A 21,704-nucleotide genomic window follows, 5' to 3' on the forward strand; every position below is an offset into this window, starting at 1 on the left:
CCAGATACCAGACTGGATCATCTAAAAGGTGTCCAGTCAGTGCTGCCCTCTGGTTAGAACACTCATACCTTTGAAATCATGTGATTGTGTGGGGTTGCCACCCTCCAACGCATAACCTCTGATGTTCATCTAACTTCCTGTGCTTCCGTCAGGGCTTCAGGCGTTTTGTGTCCCTCTGATCTTGTTTACTGATGCTGATGACAGCCCCTCCAGCTGCCCCACCCATCAGGAAGTCAGTGGACATTCCATGCGTCCATACCATAGCGTCACCCCAGTGTGTCTGCATGTGCTCCCTTCCTTTCTTTTGCTGGAAGTGTCTTTCTGATATTTATAGCCTTTAATTGTCTGTATACATCCTTTCCAGTTTCATTCCTGAACACACGCTACTTCCCTCTTCTTCATTCCCACTTCATTCACAGACGTGATTCTTAGCAGTGTCCCCTTGTGAAATGAGAGGATGTGCTTGTTGCTGTTTGCGAAGTCCAGTCTGGTCTCAGACTCACTAAGTAGCCAGGGATAACTGTGAACTCCTTACCCCCTGCCTCTTCCTCCCTGGTGCTGGGATCACAGATTGTGTGCCACTGAGTCTGGTGAGGGGACACTTAAATTATCTTGCTTGATTTCTGAAGGACTTGACATTTGGCTACTTATTGCTTTTTTGAATACTCTGTGGCCTCCAAGGTACCTCTCTTTTTTAGCTTCTTTGTCCTTTATGGCTTATTCACCTTCTAAAGCATTACTTCACCTGCTTGTGCCTTACATATTAGTAGTTATGTGGGTGGGCTTCCTGTAGCATCCTTCCTGGATGATTGGGAGTACCCACTCTTTCCTCTAGAAATATACAGCTATTTAGGTAGCTACCTTAGACATTCCCTGTGCTCTGAATCAGTGTGCCAGCTGCCTTTGGAATACTTTGTATGTTTCTGTAAAAGGTATTTCGAGATCAGTATGTCTAAAACTGAATTCTCTGTCCAACTCATAGAATTACCACTGAAGTCAAGACCATGGGAACTGTCTCTAGTTGACCCTTCTTCATTCCCAGTTTTGACTAAATTCTATCAGTCTCACATCCCCATTTCCCTTTTCCCGTTCTCCATACAGTCTCCATGGCTACTTTGGTAAGGTTCCCAAGATAGCTGTAAGGATAACCAGTCTCCACCCTTCAAAGCCAGGTTAGGGGCCCCTGCTCCAGAACTTCTTGTTACCACATTACTTCACTATACACATCACACGAGATCTTTTTAAGGACACAGCTGTCTTCATTAGACCTGTAGCACAGGACTTGGCATGCTGTGGATGTTAATAGATATCTGAGTGAATGAGCAATGATTGTACAAAAGAAAGAACATAGCTTTTGGGGCATCAATCTGTATCTAAACTCTGCTGCTTCAGCTTCAAGCAAATTATTACCTGTTTGGGAATTCCACTTCCAGATCTAAAAACTGAGATACAGGAAGGCAGTTCACGTGATCAGTGCAGTGCCCCTCCCCCATTTCAGGAGCCTTGTAAACTGCCTTCTGTAACAAAGTAGCTTTTGTTGTTGCCAGGCTGGGTTGAGGACCTCTGCTGTAAACTGAAGTCTTTTTCCAGATCTTTAAGCCAGAAGGGGAAGATTCCTGTAGCCAGGGCCTCGCCTTCATTGCCAAGTGTGGCTTTTTTAAGTACAAGAGTGCTTAGTTATCAGTCTAGAATTTTCAAAGACACAGTGACACTTTCCAGACATGGATTCCAAGTTTTCTGAGTGAGCTGTGTGTGCCCTGCAAATAGACTCGCCACTGATCTAAAGGAACACGAGGTACTCTGTGACTTGTTAAATAAATGCCAACTCTGTTTATCACTGCCTGGCTCAGTAAAGCACTCTCTGAAGTGGAGGACAGGTGTGTATATTTTACAAGTTTGTTTCCTTTTGTTTCTCCACTGGAGCCTCATAGTTACCCAGAAGTCTCATTACAGGGTCAGAAGTGTGTTTCTATCTATCTGCGAGATTGCCTGCCCCAGCAGCCCTTGTCCGTCCTTCAAAGCTGGTCAGAATGAGAAGCCATCTCTAAGAGGTTTCAGTCAGCAGGACACAGTGTTTGACTCTTTGCTGTGCTCCATTTCATACCCACTGGGGTGTATACAGTCAAGTATGCAGACAAGCGCTGCTTTAGGGATAGTGAGTCCTTCTGCAGAAGCCAAGACTGCAAGAAGAACATTCCTTCTGCCTTCCTGTGTTTCCTCAGCAGCAGCGTGCTGGCCGTTTAAAAGTTGTCAAGGAGAGGGCTTGATCACAAGGCCACTCTAGGACCTTGCAGGATCCTATGTGCGCTGCTGGCGCTGCACGCCAGGAGCGGTTCCCTTACTTCTCCTTGGAGAATCTCGGCGACTTGGAGGCTACAGGCAGGCTCTCCCAGGCAGCAGCCCCTACCTGAGCTTCCCGGAGCCGCCACACCAGTGAAAGGGAGGAGGAACTGAGACCACAGAAGGGAACCGCCCGTTGCACACTGCAGGCTGCAGGCCACGCCGCCCGCCCGCCGGTTTGCTTGCCAGCCCCCTCGTTAGCTGTTCACTCGGCTCTACTGGCCGGGACTATACAGGCGGGTGAGCCCTGGAGGGCGGGTCTGAGGCCGAGCCCAGCGGCCAGGGCGAGAGGCAGAGCCGACCTCTGTGGCCAAGCAGCAGAGTCCTGGGCCACTGGCCGCGCCTCTGCCCGACCTCCGCCACCGCCGGGAAGGCGGGCGCTGCCGTCCGACCAGGGGCGGGCCGCAGAGGTGACTTAGGGAGACCTTGCGGTACTGCCCTGGGTCGTGCCTCACCGATCAGATCGTCTGGAGGGGAGGAGAGGAGCCGAAGAAAACATCTGTGCTGAAGAGGAGCTGGGGTGCAGCGCACCAGCCTGGGTCTTCAAGACCCAGCCCAGGTGGGTGGGTTTGCCTGCTTGCTCAGCCCTTCCCTGGCAGCTCTGGTGGGTGGGGGCTGGGGTGGTCGGGTGCCGGGCGAGGAAGAGGGGAGCCTCCAGATGTGATCCAGGAATGTTAGTTGATCCAAGATAGTTGGACGGGTTTGTGTGGAGCTCAGTGGACCTGTGACTGCACGGGGAGGGGTGATAAAGCTAGGAGACCCAGTGTCCCCCTTTTTGCCCGGGGCGTGGGGGGCGGGGGCATTCTGCGCTCTGTATGTGCCTTGGGTTCCTAGAAGAGCCCCCAGGGAACAGCCCTTGGCTGTTGTTTCATTTAAATATTAGTTTTGGGTCAAGCAAGCTGGAGTGGGAGGAGTAAGGCAGTGAAAGACAATTGTCCTAAATAACCTTCCAAGTTAGTGATTTTTTTTTCTTGTTTCTTCTCTGGTTGACATTGACCTGAACTTAACCAGCGCAGTTTCAGAGCTCGCTGAAATTCCGGGAGCTGACAGGGAAGTGGATGTGAGGTTTGAGTGTGTATGTGTGTGTGTGTGCTTTCATTTTCAAATGTTTTGGTCACACTGCCTTTGTAAATTAAGCCGGTCAGCATCTCACTCCTAGGGTTCAGAGGAGCTGGATTTTCCTGTGTTTGGAGGGAGATTGTTAGGAGAAAAATGGGAGGGTAGAGCAAGTACGGTTCTTTAGAGTTATTGAAGCTATTAAAAGTTTCTTCATTTTAATTAGATTCAAGAAAGACATTTGGCTTTGAAGGCGAGCATTGCTTGGCAGAAAGCAGTGTGAAAGAAAAAATGCTTGCAATCCGTGTTGGTGGACCAAGTGTTGGTTAGAGAATGGGGGCTAAGTATAAACTCTCCAGTCCACAGAATGAAGCTTCTTGTGTAGTGTTTGATTAGCACTGGAACCCATGACTTGGCAAGCTGGTTCAGCTTGGGTCTGGTCAGTGTTTAATCCGAATGTAAGGACCAGGCAGCTACCTCGGCTTACATCTCTGTGTTACTTTTGCCAGGAATGGAGTTTTAAAGGAATTTGGGACCTTATGAATATAGTTGTTGGATTCCAGTCCTCTTCTTTAGGAGCCTTTTATAGATTAATTTTCAAGAGTCTCACTGGTGGTAAAAATGACCCACATAATCCTTTCTTTTTTTTTCCTCCTTCCCTCCCTCCCTCCCTCCTCCTCCATCTTCTTCTTCTTTCTCTCTCTCTCTCTCTCTCTCTCTCTCGTCTCTCTCTCTCTCTCTCTCTCTCTGGTAGTTTTTCAAGACAGGGTTTCTTCGTAGCTTTGGAACCTGTCCTGGAACTAGCTTTTGTAGACCAGACAGGCTGGCCTCGAACACACAGAGATCCACCTGCCTCTGCCTCCCAAGTGTAGAGAATAAAGGTGTGTGCTGCCACCGCCCGGGAAAATAAGGAGTTCTTAATAGTATAGGGGTTCATGCTTGTCTTCTCAGTACTCTGGAGAGAGTCCTGCAGGAGCCTTTGGCTGGAGATTTTTTACAGAAGCAACAAGTCAAAAGCAACCAAAAGGGGTGAATATTAGTAGACAGACTGTGAAGGCTGTAACAGAGTTGGGAGGGCAAGGTTGGATGTCTTTTTTTTTAAGGACTTTGTGGAGTATGTTTAAAGAGTTTTAAACCTATGCTGAGCAGTTAATGTCACCAAAAGATTTTAATCAAGACAGAGATTTGATCAGATCTGTTCTTTAGAAGGATTAGAAGACAAGCCCCAAATCAGGACAGCCGGGTCCAGGGTCTGGAGAAATAGTAGCGCTGAATCAAGTTTGACTTAAGGAAAAGAAGGTACAGAGCAGCGAGAGATTTCTAAGTACAAATTGAGCTGGATTGAATGTGAGGAATGAAGGGGAAGGTGGAGCCATGGCTGACTCCTATCTTCCTGGTGTGAATTACTGGACAGGTAGGGAATAGGAATGTGGGAAGGTGAGTTAGCGCCTGGTATGTTGATACACCCTTACTTGTCCTAGAAAAGCTTGGGAATTCCTGGTGCCGCCTCAAGTCACCTAGACATCCTTTGTGACCATAGCCCAAAAAATGAGTAATACCATAAAGCTTGGAAAAGTTTGAAATCACAGGAATGAAAATTGGCACAGGGAAGATAATTGTAAAAAAAGAGATAGCAGGAAAATCAAAAAGAATCAAAAGTACGGGAGAGCTCAGAAGTACGGGAGAGCTGCTGATGAAGCCAGGGGGCTAGGCACACGGGAAGTGAAGGTGTGTGTGGTGCTGGTTTACACTTGGGAGGTGGCCAGACTGCAGCTGGCAGAGGAGTGAATGGAGGGGAGCAAGGGAGTAGAAATTATAACCGTAGACTGTGACTATCTCTGGGAGTCTGTGATCTACAAAGAATGACAGTTGTGTTCTGTTCTTTATTTCTTGGCCAGGGCTTCCAGGGCAATGCTGGATAGAGCTGAAATGTTGTATGATTTTAAAAAAAGCAATTGTAACTTCTACAAATTGACTCAAGAAATAGTTAATAAATACTGCTTACCATATTAATGATGTTCACATTTCAATCTTGTATTTGGCTTCTTTTTATAAATGAGAATGGCCTATACTTTTTTTTTTTCTGTCTGTCAGGTTCTTCTGTGAAGATTATTCTGATCTCATAAAATCAGTTTGGTAGCGTTCACTCTTCTGTTGTTCCCTAGAACTTGTGTAAATTGGAAATGATCTGGTCTTTGAAGTCTAGTAGAAAGTTTCTAACAAAGCTATCTTTTTAAGTTTTGTGAACTGCTATTTAAATATATTAAATAATTATAGGACTACTTTGGTTTTCTATTTCTTTTTGGGTTAGCTTTGGCAAGTTATATATTTCTAGGAACGCCTCCTTTCCATTGAAGTTTTGGAATTTATTGTCATGAAGGGGTTCTTTTTTTGTTTGTTTGTTTTGTTTTTTGTTTTTGTTTTTCCAAGACAGGGTTTCTCTGTAGCTTTGTGGTCTGTCCTTTGACAGTACTAGGTTGGCTTTGAACTCACAGAGATTCACCTGCCTCTGCCTCCTGAGTGCTGAGATTAAAGGCGTGCGCCACCACCGCCCAGCATGAAGGGGTTCTTAGTACTCTTTTATGATCTCTTAAATTTTTGTTGGAGCTGTAATTATCCCCCCTTTTAAAATATATTTCTGAAGGCATTTCCCCCTCTTTTCAAGTTAATCTATACCCCTCAAATGAGTTTGTTAAAGCTTTCCCTGCCTATATTTTCAAATAGGTGCGTTTAGCTGTGGCATTGATTAAATTTTACAGTTTTCTCCCATTTTCTGTGAATTAACCTTTTCCCTATTATTTGTACATTTGTTATGCTTTGTCCCCTGAAATGTGGACACTTTGTTCAAAATTTGTTCTTTTCTTGATTTTAGTTACTTTTACATTTGAGTAGTTTGTAATTTAATGAATGTCATTGCTAACTTTATCCATTATTTTATGAACTCTAATATTGCATTTTAAAGATCACTTCTTGACAGGCTGCAGATACTAAATATGAAGTATAGACACTGCACTCCTAGTATTTAAGACACCTAAATCTTGGAGCCGTTTTGTGTATCTTCCAGGTTGCCTTTTCTCCTCTCGCCCACCTACCTGTTCTGTGTCTGCTGCTCTTTGTTTCTCCATGTTTTCCTTACCTGTGACGCACTTTATTTCCCGTACCAGCCGTTTCCTTGTCTCCTCCTTTTACCCTCTCCCCTGCTTGTCTTGCTGTACTTTCTTACAAATCATCTATTCACCCTCTCCCAGGACGGCATGCATCTAAGTTTCTTTTAAATGCTCACAGGGTCAGTATTGTTTACCACACGGGGAAAGCCTAGGAAGAGTGCCTAGACAGGAGAAGGTCAGGTGACTGCTGGGTAGGATCCTGTGTCACGAGTTCAAGAAGCAAAGAGAGCTTGTTCTTTGGCTCGGGTCGAGCTTTATAGTGAGGCTCACATTTTCCTGTGTAACGTGGGATTTCTTCCTAAGTCAGCCCTTTCTGTCACTAGTTGTATTGAATCTGAAATAGATTTAAAAAATTATTATTAGTTTTATGTCTAGGTAGTTATCATATGCTCCATTCTTAGGAACATTTGTTAAAGTAGGAATTTGTCACAGGATGGCTTGATTCCATCATGGTGTATTAGATGAGACACCATGATAGACCAGCAGGTGGTGGAGGGGAGGACAGCAGGGAGAGGCCTGTGAAGGAGCAGCTTTTAGGACTGCAGACCTAGGCGAGCCTTCCCTGTGGGAGAAGCCTGCTCCTCTACTTAGCTGCTGTTTGCTACAACAAGGATACTAGCTTTTCTGAGCTATCTTTTGAGCGCTTGGCTTCTACTGTAAAGGATGTTTCCGTAGTTGAGACTGTGTTGGTCTTCTGTGTTCTAAATGGCTGAATTAGAAATGATGCTTTGTGAGCGTAACTCTTGTTCATTCTTCATAGGATGGAGATGATTTGAACATATTTTTCATTGATTTTTCTCTTTGTGTTCTTGCTGAAAATCGAAAGGAATACATCAGTCTTGTACAGCATCTGTCTCACTAGTTTTATGGGTTTTATTGGGGGGTGGATGTGAGTTCATGGGGCAGATGAAAGTAAAAATCCCCTCTCATTAGCTGAAGCAGCTCCATGGGACACAGTCTGAAAGTAATAGATATGCTCCTATTTCCCAGAGAAGGGACGAGGGCCTGGAGAGAGGCTAGTTTAGTTGCCCAAGTGTATGTAGTAGGAGTATGTGAAACTTAGAGCTCAATCCGGAATGCTGCTCCAGATGGGTGCGCAGGCTGTGGTTAGGAGAGGTCTCCTGCGGCATAAAGTGCTCCGCCTTTATCAGTGCTGCTGTGCTCTTTGTAAAAGCCGGTTTCTCCGCTTGACAAAGGCACACCAAGTTTTAAAATAAGAAAAGCGAGTGGCTAAGAGTACTGAAACGGCTTTTACTCTGCCCAGAACACCTGTCTTCCAGATTCACCACAGGAAATGGTGTCTTCTTGGGAGAAGTTCTCCCTGGATCAATTGTGATTTAGGAGAAAATGGAACATGTTTATTTTTCTTGATGGCATAATATTGTCCTGAGATCAAACCCGACTGCCGTGCTTTAGCCGGAGCTGCACTTACTCGAGCCTCATGAAGATGGCCCTCACTGAGGTGGAAGTTGTATGTACAGCTTAATTTCTTTTGGGAAAATTTTGAGAAATGGGCTTTAATGACGTAATATCTTTGTCCTGTAGCATATTCCCCTATACTGGGTGAGAAATTAGAGCGAAGGGCAAAGAGGGAATTTGTTTTCCCTAAAGAACTGTGTTTTTTTTCTCTCCTTGTGGACAATTAAAGGTTCATAATTGATTGTATTTCTCCTTCTGTTTTGGCCTTCAGAGAGTTGAGAGCCACACGTACAGCTTGTCCATAGCATCTCCATAGACCCTGTTCCGTAAGGATCCTACTCCGTGCCTTATCAGAGGGCCTTTCGCATACATGGTTTCACTGTTCGGGGTCTCTGCACCGCAGTGTTATCTTGTCAGTCGTACCCCAGAGTACTTTTGGTATAGTAATTATATTTAATCGTCTTCCTGTAAGTAGGATTAATAGTTTTATGCAATGAATATTTCATTTGATTTTGACTTTGTTGTAGATATAATTTCAAGGACCACAGTTAAATAAGCAGCATATATTATAGTGAGAAGTTTTTGAATTTTTGGTGTGAATCAGTTTAACTATGTATTTTAGTTCAATATTTGGAGAAGTAATTTTAGGGCATTAAATGCAGTTAAGACTTTCTGTCATAACTATATTGTGTGTCGCTCAGTGTCATTAAACACATGTGCATTGCTGCACGACCATCGTGGACTGAGTTTCTAAGATGGTTGGATGAGACAGTTGTTCTTACTCTCCCAAGTTCTGGGAAGCGAGCATCTGTTCTCTGACTTTATGAAGTGGACTCTCTTTTGTGCCTCATACAAGTGGCATCGAATAGTAGTTACAGTATTTATCCTTTTCTGTTTGACCGGATTCATCTACCGTGACATTTCAGTGTCTTTCATGTTATGGCATGGGTTCCTGTATCTGAAGCCTATAATGTCGCACTGTGTGTGGCTTCTTGTCATGCGCCCTTGGGAGCACCTCCCTTGGGCTGTTGTAGAGAATGCTGCTATGATCATAGATACACGAGTACTCCTAAGTCTGGGTTGTCATTGTGGTTGTTTAGTGTCTTCCTAGAATATGCTTGCTAGATGATATAGCACCGCTCCTTATGGCCCTTTGAAGCACAGCCACACTGTTTTCCACAGCAGGCGTACCATTTGTTGCTCTTGGCAACATTACCAACGGCTCTGATTTCTCTGCATCCTTATCAATGTCAAATTTATTTTGTTTTGCTGAATTTTTTTAAATAGTAATCATCCTAAGAGTGTAAGGTGTGAGAAAAAAATAGGAGTACAATTACTGATTTTTTTTTTTTTTTTTTTTTGGAGACAGGGTTTCTCTGTAGCTTTGGAGCCTGTCCTGGTACTCACTCTGTCGATGAGGCTGACTTCAAACTCACAGAGATCCACCTGTGTCTACCTCCTGAGTACTGGGATTAAAGGCGCACACCCCCCCACCCCCGCACCCCCACCCGAGCACTTACTAACACTTCCTATGCAGATATTTCCCTCTAAGTAGTCAGGCTGTCCCTCCTGACACTGGACCAGACTTGCCTTTCAAAGCTTTAACTGTACATTGTTTTTGGAACTGTTCATCATTTGGTATATGGGGGAGGGTGCACCTTAATGTACCCCCTTTTCAAATGCTCCACAAAGCAAGCTTGGCTCCATGTCTGTGCATGCGTGTGTGAGTGTGTGCACCAGTATAAGTGCACGGGGAATCCAGATTTTGGTATTTGTTTTTTTCTCATCTCTACCTTAAAGCCTCTTGAGTGTGATCTCCAGCTAAGCCTAGATGGGTTTCTTGTGCAGACGCCAGGGATTCGACTCAGGCCCTCGTGTGTTTATAGTGAGCCCTTTACCCCCTGATACATCTCCCAACCCCAGTGCTTAAGCTTTTTACTTTTTTAAATTAAGCCTTGGCTTAAATGCATTTTTTATGTTATCTTTCTGTATGTTGATACCAAATACTGATTTGCTATCACATTTCAAAGGGTCATTACTTAATTGAACCAAATTTTGTCAGATAGAGGGTTATTAGAAGTATAAAATAGGAGATGAGAAATAGTGGCACAAGTGGGTACCTAGGGCCTAAGGAAACAGTAAATACTTAAGTTAAAATAATTAATAGACTTTGAAAAGAAAACTCAGAATGTTTTATATTGAAGTTAGGTTTTGATCTTTAGCTGCAGTTATAAGTACAGAGTTCCTAGAAGCTGTAAAGAAAAGAAAAAATTTAAGATTGAAACTTCAGAAAATATAATCACAAAATTATAAAGGAATTCTAGATGTCATTGATCTTTCTTGTTTGCAGGCATTCTTCCCACAGCTTCTGGCAGCCAGGCAGTCCCCATAGCAGCCTGTAGACACTTGGTGATGATCGGATAGGTGTGTATCCAGTGGCTAGGAGTGGCAGCTGTGAATGAGGACAGTCTCTGCAGCTGCTTACTGTGCAGTCCTAGGTCCTGTACTTGACTGTGCCAGGTCCCCGCAGTGCTCCTGCCCCCGCTGAGTGTCCCTTTGAGCCGCCTGCTCCGCTGTAGGGGGAGAAGCGACAGAAGATCAAAGTACCCACCAGGGTGAAGTTTTATCCCCTTCTCCTCTTTTGAACTCATGGTTCCAGGTCAGCTGTGCAGTCATGAGAAAGTGTCTTTTCTCTCGTGTGAGTTTCTCAGTATCTGGAATAGCTAGAAAATTCCTTCTCCCTAAGCCAAGCATCTCCTAGCTCCTTCAGTACCACTATGGTGTCAGACTTTGCACGTCTGTCTTCTCTCCTGTGGGAAAAGGCACTTCTTCTTAAAAGGCGTCATTGGAGACCGAGCACTGCAGAGATGAGTGCAGGGTGTGCGCTCCTCAGGTCCTAGTGGGGACAAGACCGACCGTGCGGGGACAACATGTGTGAGCCTGTTCTTACCTCAGAACTTTACTGTTGCTCAGCTGAGAAAATCCTCCTAGGTACACCCAAGTCCCCTCCCTTCCCTCTTTAAGCCTCTGGTCAGGGATACCTTCTCAGAGTGCCCCCTCCCCACCCCACCTCGGACTCCCTCCCAGGATTCCTTTCCTATCTTGTCCAGCACTCGCCAGCATCTAGCACACTCAGCAGTCTACTGACTTCCCTTTGTCTTTCCCCTTGGTAGTTGGGAAATGGAATAAGTGCAGGATTGCCCTCTTAATCACGGTGGGCTCCCTGGGCCTGGAGTACCTGGCATGGAGTGGGCGGTGGACAGGACAGAGGATGGGACTTCACCCATCTGCCTTGACATTTGCATAATACTGTGCTTGAAAGGGGTCCTTGAAGACCAGTTAAGGTAATTTTTTTATTTTTTAAAGCTTACAAAAAAGTAGAAAGCCATATTAATTGTTTTTAGTCTTTTGCAGATTTTAAGTCACTTTGAGTTACTTAGTAAATAAATATTTCCCTTTAGCTACCTACCGTACAGCTTTTGCTAGAATACTGCTGACTGTGTGTGCTTTGGGAGGCTTAGACTCTGAGTATTCTTCTTGGATGCTTAGCCCACTAAGGTTCCAATATAATCTTTTTCTCCTAGCTGGAGAACCATGAAGATACTTGCCAAGTCAGGATAAAACATTAAAGTTTTACTAGGACAGAAGTAGAGAGAACTTTTTTCTTGATGTCTTTGTACATGCATTTCTCAGCATGTATAAATGTTCAAGCGGTTGCGTGTGTAGGTGGCAGCACCTTACTTTTGTGTCAGGTCTCACACTGCACCTTCAGGTCATCTTTCAGCTAGACTGCTGCCCAGTGAGCTTCAGGGATTTGCCTGTCTCTGCCTCTTCAGGGCTGGGATGACTTTTCACATGAGTCTTGGGGTCCTGACTTCAGCTTCTCACGTTTATGTGAAAAGTGCTGTGCGGATTGAGCCATCTCCCCCTCAACTTTAAAAAGTGGATGTTGTGAGACTGCGCAGTAGTGTCATGGGAGGCAGACACAAGCAAATCCATGTGAGTTTGGGGCTGGTCTACAGAGCAACTCCAGAACAGCCAAGGCTACATAGAGAAAACCTGGTCTCAAAGACAAAAACAAAACCACAACAAAAAATAGATGTTGTGGTCATGGACTAGCCCTGCCTTGGAGCGATCCTTACCAAGAAGAAGGGAAGTGAGTTCTTGTGAGTACATGGGTGAAGCCAATAAAAACCTTATCCATTTATTTCAAATTTCAAGTTTCAGAACAGACAAACCAATTCCAGGATATGGGAACTAGAGAAGCTGCCTGGACTGGGTAGAGAGAAGGGCAGGGTAAGGAGCCTGGAGATTGGGAGGCAGCAGTGGGAATGTTCTGTCTCAGTTGGCAGTGCCTGGTGCGGAGGGTGTGCATCTGCAGTGGACTCTACTCTTAAAGCAGATGGGCTATATATAATCTCAGTAAAGTTCCTTAAAAACTAAAGCTAGAGATGCTATGGTGTCATTTGTGTTATAAACAACCTTTCTAGTTCTTTGTATTAGCAGAACTATCAGCTACAACCCTACTCACTATTGGAGATGAGATGTGGTAGAGTTGTGATTAAATTCTCTGCCTTTGCAAATGATCACTTATCTGTTGTGGCATATTTCTAAAAAAAGAAATTTATTTCAAGGTATATATGATGCACAAATCTGTTGAGAGCGATTACATAAGAGCAGATTATTTTTAGGTGGAGAGCTTTGCAACTATGAGGAGTGTCCTTAGCACACTCTCAGTTAGGGCTTCTCATCAGATGCCATGGCAGCGCTGTGCTCATACTGTCTGCATAGATGCCTCTAACACTCACTCCTCATCAGATTCACTGCGAATTGGGCAGAGCGTTGATGGTGCCAACGTTAATTCCTAGGTGGACCTATTTTCAAATACTTTGCTGACTGGGAAATTATGAGAAACATAGATGGAAGTATTTAGAAAAGTTATTTTTTACATCCAATAAAATATAACAACCAGAACTCAGGATCTATTAGCAAGATTTTAATAAATACACAAGGAGTAGCATGAATTACTACTTAATATTCTTCACTGTTTTTCTATCAGAATAATTTTGTGTGTGTGTGTGCGTGCGTGTGTGTGTGTGTGTGTGTGTAGCCCGGGCTGTCCTGGAACTTGCTCTATAGACCAGGCTGGCCTTAAACTCATAGAGATCCACCTGCCTCTGCCTCCCTAGTGCTGGGATTAAAGGTGTGCACCACCACTTCCTGACAAATAAATGTTTTTGTTTTGCCTATTTTTTGAAGATTGTGTGTGTGTGTGTGTGTGTGTGTGTGTGTGTGCATAGAACCATTCATGGAGGCCAGAGGGAGGATGTCAATTGCCCTCCTTTATTGCTATCTAGGTTTCTTGAAGCAAGGTCTCACTGATTCTGTAGCTTGTGCCCCTGGACTCCCACTTGTTGACTAGATCGCTGTTAACAAACACAGCAATGTCCTTTTTTCATTCTGTCTCCAGTCAGTTCCATTTCCTAGCACCCCACGCCAATGACAGGGCATGGGCAAGGACTGTTTAAGTGGACGTTAGAGATCTGAACTCAGGTCTTTATGGATAATTTTTAAGTAAACTTTGAAATGGATTTGCTGCAAGCTGCCGGGTTACCGAAAGCATCCAATCCCAAGCAGGAACAGTGCACGAGACCACGCGGGAGGTCTCCGGGTCTCCATGTGACGGTGGTGGGCGAGAGAGATGGATAGGCACACCATGCAGAGTAAAGTTGGACATTTATTAGGTGGGTTATGGAGGGGAAGGAAAAGGGGAGAAGCAGGAGAGAGAGAGAAAGAGAGGGGGAGAGAGGCTGCCTCTCCTAGAGGGAGACGGAGGTGGGGAGGGGAGGCTGAGGCTGCAAGCAGGAAGGGAGTGAGTGTGGCTTGTCTTTTAGAGACAGAGCATTACTAACTTAATCTGTGGTAGTCTATGACCTCTGGCCTCCATGAATGGTTACGTGCACACACATTATATGTACCAGTGTTTGTATTTGCCTTTAGTAAGAATCCCCAAACCCAAAACCATTGGCTTAAATGAACTAGAGATGTATTTTTCCTTCACCTTGAAGAATCAGGAGGTAGACAGTATGATCTGGCGTGGAGCTTCAGTGTTAGAGATTGTTCCAGGTACTGTGTTCTTGTGTTTTCTTCCTTAAGTAGACGTGGTAAATTCTGCTAAATCCTGCAGTCTTTTTGGCCAGAGCTTCTTCCTGTAGCAAAGCTGACAGAGGGACTGAGTAGTAGACTCTTGGTTGAAGGTTTGTCATCAGGCAATATGTGGAACTCTTAGCAAGGAAAAGGGAGGATCAGTGTTGATAGCACCCAGCAGCCTTTGGTGGTCACAGCCTGGTTGTGTGTTCTTGGAAGCTCTGACTCAGCAGTCTGAAGCCAGGCCATCAAATCTGAGGAACCCTGAAGCACGTGCATCCTGACCCATTAGGTGCTTGTAGGGGAGCCTCAGCTTTAAGCAGATGTCTGCCTGATAGACCTGCCAGTACTTGGTTTAAGTAAGGGGCTGTTCTGTGGAGAGCGTGTCTCCTTACAGCAGTGTAATCCCTAGTAGGGCATACACAGAAGGGTTCCAGCAGGTGTTGACTGAAGTCCAGTTAACTATGCCTATAACGTTGCCTAGTTTGTTATCCCCTGTCCACAAAGATAGCAGGTAAGGCACTCCCCTCCCCACCGCTGCTGTGCTGTGTGTGTGTGAGGAGTCAACCTCAGGCACTGTTCATTTTGTATTTTGAGACAGGCTCTTCACTGGCCTAGAGCTCAAAGATTAGGTGAAGCTGGCTATCCAGTGAGCTCCAGAGATATGCCTCCCCACGCCCCCACACCCAGCCCAGGGATTACAAGAGTACCACTGTTCCTGACCTTTTAACAGTTGGTTCTGGAGCTCATGTCCTCATGCTTGCCTAGAGAACACTTGATCAGCTGAACTACCTGCTTCCCTCACCCCCAGGCCATATTACCTGCTTTTGAAAATAGAAATTTAAAATGTATTCTTTGAGAATTTTATGTATGTATGTAATGTATACTGATTATATTCCCCCAGTCTCTCCAGATCTGTGTCCTACTCAGTGTTCTCCCAGATTACGTATCTTTTTTTTTTAATAACCCATTGAGTTCAATTTGTGCCACTTATATTTGCACAGGTGTAAAGCCATACCACCTACTAATCATTGTTGACCAACCTGGGACCATACCCTTAAAGAAAACCGATTCCCTTTCCCAGAAACCACTGGCTATCAGTAGCTTCCCAACTCCTGAGTTTCTTTCCCTTCCTTGCTAGCATGTTAAGTGGGTTGATCTCATGTAGGCAGCCATAGCTCCTGTGAGTCCATGTGTGCAGCAATCCTGTCATGCCCAGAAGACACTGTTTACTCAGGTCTTCCCAGACTTCTGCCTCTTGACATCTGCCTCTTCTTCCTTGATGATGTCTGTGTCTTACAGGGAGGGGAGTGGCACAGATGTTCCATTAAGACTAAGCACTTTGTGGACACTTTCTGTGCTTTGACCAGAGGTGAGTTAGTGGAGCATGAGACTCGTAATCTCAGGGTCATAGGTTCGAACCCCACCTTGGGTACTATTATGTAAACAGAGACTGCTTTCGTTTCATGGTCACCCAGACCCGAATAATCACACAGAAACTATATTAATTACAACACTGTTTGGCCAATGACTCAGGCATATTCTTAACTAGCTCTTACATATTAAATTAACCTATGTATGTATCGCCACAAGACAGTGGCTTACAGGTAATATTCAAGCATCTTTCTCCTTAGGTGGCTGCATGGCATCTACCTGACTCCACTTTCTGTCTCTTGGCATTCAGTTTAGTTTTCTCACCTAGTTGTATTCTGCCCTTCCACAGGCCAAAGCTGCTGCTTTATTAAGCAATGATAATAAAAACATATTCATAGCATACAGAGGGAAATCCTACATCAGTTTTTCAAGATCCTTAGCTCTCTACCAACCCTTCATTTCCCTCTCCCTCCCCACTTCACCTGGTTTCCTACTGACAGTGACTCTGTATCCTCTATTTCTGTCAGTTGTTATTGGAGCGTATGTTAATTTGCAACATGGAGGACTGGAAAACTGGTTGGATTTGTTAAAGCTATTGATGATTTAGGGTGGCTTTCTCAAATGTTTTTGATTCTTTTTTTTAACCACTTAGCCATACACTACTCCTACAGTTGTTAGGATATAATGACCTAACACTAACTGCAGCTCCTTCAAACAGGAAAATGCTGTGTGTAGAGTTAAGAAGAAAATATTTTAAAAAATAGATTTTTAGGAAATTCCAAAGCCAGGTGCGGTCATGCTTGCTGCACACAGCGTGGATTAGAAGTTCAAGGTCATTCTCAGCTACTTAGGGAGATCTAGATCAGTTAGACTCAAAGTCAACAACAACAACAAAAATATTCTGGGATCTTTATTGAATAGGTAAATTTGGAATTCTGTTTTTATAGGTAGTGTGAATCTGTTGTGTTAAATTGAGGCATGTTTTACAGTGTTCTAGATATCCATAATCATGTGGTTTAACATTCTGTTGTACAGTTTCCATAGTGATCCGTTGGAAACCTTTTGAAATTTTAGCCTGTTGTATACTCTGGAGGATTTGGGTCCGGCGCACTGGAGTGTGTAGTACTGACACGAAGGTCGTCCGGCAAGTGCTACTCTCAGTTGTAAAATGGACTGGATACTGGGTAACCCTTCCAATGTCAGTGAGCCTATGTTTTCATTTAAACTCAAGGTTTTATGAGCTCATTCTTGTATCAAATTATGTTACATTCTAGAGAGCCATTAAAGAAACATCCATTGTTGGGGCCATTCTATGGGTACTGATCTGTGAAATCAAGTACCCTTTACTTCCAAATCTTGATCCTTTCTTCCATATCTAAAAAGGATAGGCAGAAAGCAAACTTCCTTAATACTTGTATACCAAACATTTGATTTGATTTTTTTTTTAAAGATTTATTCTGCCTGCATGTATCCTGTAGGTCAGAAGAAGGCACCAGATCTCCTTACAGATCATTGTAAGCCACCATGTGGTTGCTGGAAATTGAACCCTGGACGTTTGGAAGAGCAGGCAGTGGTCTTAACAGCTGAGTCATCTCTCCAGCCCCCTTAATTTAATTTCTAGGGTGTAATTTTTCAGTTGTTCCAACAAAGCAAGTTTCTGGGCCTACCTAGTGGAGATTTTTTCCTCCACATTTAATTATCACCTCTCTGCTACACCTACACCCCAGTGTATTTGCCAGGTATCTTTTTCTTAAGTTAAAGAAGTAATTTTACTTTTTATGAAATAATGGCTTTAACCCTACCTTTCAGCTGTTTCGCAGCATCTGATTTCCTGGGTAAAAGACTTTCCCCTAGATCTGCCTTGACAGAAATGTTCGAGGTTACCCTCAGAAGTGATTTGCGTAGCAGGACCTACAAAGGTCTTTCTTTGAACATGTCAGTCAGTCGGGTCTTCCTGGCAGTGCTGGAGCCTGAGGGAAGGAAGAGTTATTCTGATGGGATTTCCCTTTCTTTCCTTTGGAGCAAAACTGAGGAAGGTGATGGTGGCTGTGAGAAAAGCATCTTTAGTGGTGTTGGAAGCCATTGTTGAGTTGACGAGCAACATGTGTGAATGAAATTCCGGAGCCGCCTTCTTTTGAACCTCTAGGCATACTTCCTTCATGGAATCAAGAGATAGTGGATTCTTTTATGTCATCTGCTGGGGCCAGTGTTGGTTCATCTCCACAGCTGTTTCCTATTGTTTCTGTTCAAGTGCAAGACAAGAGAAGCAATTAGAAGAAAACTTGAAGCTACATGTACCCAGTTCTCTGAATCTGTGCATACACGTGCCATTTTCTCTCTTGCAGGATCTGCCTAGTCCCTCAGTGAAGAACAGCTGCACTTAAGGATTAGGTCTCAATATCACTAGCAATCCTCTGCTCTTTCCCACCTCACTAATGGCTACAAAACACAGGCTGGGCTTCCTTTCATTTCTGTCCTCCTGTCTGCCTCAGTGATCTTATCTAATCTTATAACTTAAATTATAACTTGAGTGTCACAACCCCTCTCCTTCTTTAAGCATTTGAGTTCATGTCTGCTGATCTACTCCTATACTTGGCTGTCTCATGGTACCTTGCTATGAGGTGAGACTGAGCTCCAGCTGGCCTATCTTCCCACAGTCTGTCCTGTTTCAGGTACTTGCTAAACTCTAAACCAGAAGCTATGTTTCTTCCTTCCTTACTCTGACATCACAGTCTGTCAGCAAATTGTTGAGTGCCTCCTTCAGAATCCTTCCAGGAAAGGAGCGCTCCTCACCACTTGCAGTGCAAGTGCCCGGTCAGTTTTTGTTCTCCATTTTACTTGACCTCCCCCCAGCCTGTTTTTAAGCAGGAGCATACATTCATTTCATTTGAAAAATGGTACAAGATAGCAAAGAAATGCTAGAGCCAGTGACATCTTAAAACTTATTCTACACAAAGATGCTTAATAAGTAACAAATCAGATCAGCTGTGTTCTGAGTACGGTCATCAGGATGTATCTCCAAAGTACTCGAGGACAGAGTGAGAGGTGATAGTGACCAGTTTACACTCGTGTGAGCACTTCATCTTTATCTCAGTCTGTATTTCAGTTGTGATAACTGAGTACCACTCTCAGGGTGATTTATGAAGTCTTTATTTTGCCCACAGTTCTGGAGTTGGAAGTCTTAAGTATATGTCATTTATTAAGAGTCTGACCTTACTTCTGGTTCCTGTATAGTAGTGTCACATGACCCTTTGCCAGCTAGGGTCTCCTTTTATATAGTCACTAATGCTATCAAGCCCTGCACCCTGAAAAAGTCTCATCTAGTCCTAATTACAACCTAAAGACTTCCCTTCACTGTTAACATTTGGTTTAGGGTATTACATTTCTAGTGCAAGCAGTCAGAGGCTGTCAAACCTCAGCAGTGCTGCTTCACCCAGACAGTGTAGTCAGCCATGGTGGGAGACCTCACGTCAGCTGTGAGTGATCAGCCCGGCTTCTCATCAGCTACCTCCATAGAGCAGTAATGGGGAGTGACCTGAATCTCATATCCGGAAAAATGTGAGTATTGTCGGTCCTGTAACCACAGTAGTGTGTCAGAACAGCTGCTTCTCTGAGAGAAAATTAGGTATGATGGAGTATTTCCATCTCTGATACATTCTTTCTTATTGTAGGTGTACTTGCAATAACTGAGGAGAGACCAGAGTGTGGCCAGAATTTCCCAGTCTTACAATCAGGTCATTGTACCTGGTGTTCCATGAATACTAATCAGTGGTCTCCAGTTATTAGATGTCTTTGTCAAATGATTTATTATCTCTGCCCCACTCACCCCATATGAAGCATAGGTAAATAGCAGGGCACTTTCTAGAAGGAAATAGAAGATAAAATGTATATAGATTGGCTAGCACATGCTTTTTTTAAACCTGGATTGCCTAGATGGCATCTGTTCATGTGAGAAACATTCCCCGAAGAGTTCATCTTCTAGCAGGAAATGGAATAAAATGGAAGTGGTTTGAGGAGATAGACTCCTCAAAATTGTGTTAATCTTCAAGGGTTACAGACAGAGCAGTGCACATGCGTCCTGTTAGGTAGATGGTAGGAATGTCCTGCTTTCTAATAGCTCTAATGTATGTTCGTTTGATACACATTGGTTTTTGTTTACAGATCATAGTCTAAAGTTTTCTAACATAATTGTAAACACATGGTGGGGTCCACTAATTCTGTGAAGAGAAGTCTGTGTTCCTTTAATAATGATAGGATAGTTATAATGCTTGAATGTTTGAATGCTTTAAAAAAAATGTCTTGCAATCATATGCACGTGTTGGTAGGACATATAAACTTGGCAAATCCACACTTGGAATCAGTCATACGGTGGAATTTTATGAAGGTGCTGTTTCTGTTACAGCATGGGGTCTTGGCTAGCCAATAACCCTTGAGGAAGAGCCTATAGAAAGGTGACGGTTTTATAAACCTGCACTCTGACTTTTCAGTGCAGGGCTAACCTGGAGTTGCCAGGACTGTAGAAGGCCTGGACTTCCCTCTGTCCCACTGGACAGTATCAGCCTGCCCATTAAGTGTTCTCTCAGGTGCTTTCCTGCAGGGAGAAAGCTTTCCTGCTACTGAGGTTTCTTTGTCATGCACTTGCCTTACCCTAGGGAAGAGTATGTTTTTGCAGGTAGTTTTGTGGTAAAGCTTCTTCAGTGGCATAAGAGCTTTCTTAGATCAACTGACAGATGAACAAGTTCACAAAGGAGAGTAGCACTTCCCCCACCCCCACTCACTGTCTTCACTAACAAGTGAGGACAGATGTAGGTGTGGCAGGAAGGGAGTAAGCTTATTTTCGGTGAATAAAGGCTCACTTGTGGTTTGAATAAGATTGTCTAGAGAGGATTAGATGTTTGAGGGCATTGATCAATTTTGTCATTCGACTAAAATTTATATAAATTTAGCATTCAAGTGAAAGCATTTATTAAATGGAAAGAATTATTCTTCTATTATATTTAAAGGTACATTCCAGCCATAGTATAAGCTTTTCAAACTTCTCTGGAGACACTGTTTTGATTATGAGAATATTTCAAGTGTTTTTGAGTTCGTTACAAACTACAATTATGTGTCTTAAAGTTTTTGTGCTTTTGTATATTATCTTGTCTCTTTAAGATTACTTGTATATATTGTTATTTTTATTTCATTATCACAGCTCTAATAATTATACTCTCATTGCTCTAATGATAAACACTGAAGTGCCTGAGGACTGGATCTGTTCCCAAGATGATAAAGGTTTAATTCTATCCAATGAAGTGAGCCTTGAAGCCAAACTATATTTGAGTTTTTCCCAGAATTATTCTTAGTAGAGCATTAGACCTGATGTGCAACCATAAGGACCTCAGGGCCACACAGGGTCCTGGAGTCAGAACAGAGGGAAATGCTTCATCCTTGGAGGCTTAGAGAGGAGCATGGGAGAAATGTCAGGAGGTGAAAGGGGACCTTGTGAAAGCGGTCCCAGCTCTCATATCTAGAGGTCTGACCTGAAAGAGAGCTGGGAGACAGCTGCCTCATCTGTGCCCTTTAAGCTGCATGTTTGGCCCGGGGTCTGGGCCTACCTCTGTGGTCTGCTTGGGAGGGAGGGAAAGTCGAAACAGGCTCCTGTCGCAGCAGCACCAGAAGCTCGAGTCTGCAGTACAAAACGCTGATTGGCAGAGGTGTTGGTTTCTTGTCTCACTCTATCCTAGACTGGCTTTAAATTCTCCATTCTCATGCCCGTCCCATCATCCCAAATCCTGGGATTGCAGACATGTAAACCACAACTAGCTTTAAAAGGGGCATGTTATGTTTGGGGATTGCATCTGAGAAGTAGACTCTGAAAATACACGTTTAGAGAGCTGAGCACCGCTTGGCTTGTGGGGTAATGGTGGAAACTACAGAAAGCACTCCTGAGGACACATGGCACCCACTGGCGGCAGCACCCCTGCTCCAGAATAAGGTGCTAAGCAAGACAAATTAGATAAAACTCAGGACCAAGCCCAGTGCCTGCTGATTTGTGAGGTTTGGAGGGCCAGATGTCCTGAGTTGTTAGACAAGGGCAGAGCTAATATCAATGCTGACGTGGCTGACTAAACTTTACCTTTCCTGTAACTTCTTTTTAATTTAGTCTACTAAATTAAAGGCAAAATGTAGAATTGAAGTAGAAACAGGGAATTGAAAATA

The 21,704-nt window shown here is 43.9% G+C and overlaps 1 protein-coding gene and 1 pseudogene across 7 annotated transcripts in view; one reads left to right on the forward strand and one right to left on the reverse strand.

Annotated features, from left to right (window-relative positions):
* The window catches only part of Osbpl1a (oxysterol binding protein like 1A), a 177,718-nt gene that overhangs the window by 86,785 nt on the left and 69,229 nt on the right, over positions 1–21,704 (forward strand). Inside the window, exon 1 of one of the 7 annotated variants that reach the window (XM_048447938.3) lies at positions 2,746–2,899. The exons of 5 other annotated variants lie outside the window; for them this stretch is intronic. The gene's annotated coding sequence lies outside the window, so the exon portion shown is untranslated. Of the gene's footprint in view, positions 1–2,745; positions 2,900–21,704 lie in introns of those variants that run through there. One more of the 7 variants, XM_048447941.3, reaches the window with a different exon arrangement.
* Positions 1,306–8,354, reverse strand: LOC148120060 (uncharacterized; annotated as a pseudogene).

Source organism: Myodes glareolus, chromosome 13 (genome assembly GCF_982192425.1).
Source record: "Myodes glareolus chromosome 13, mMyoGla1.1, whole genome shotgun sequence".
Taxonomy (NCBI): Eukaryota; Metazoa; Chordata; class Mammalia; order Rodentia; family Cricetidae; genus Myodes; species Myodes glareolus.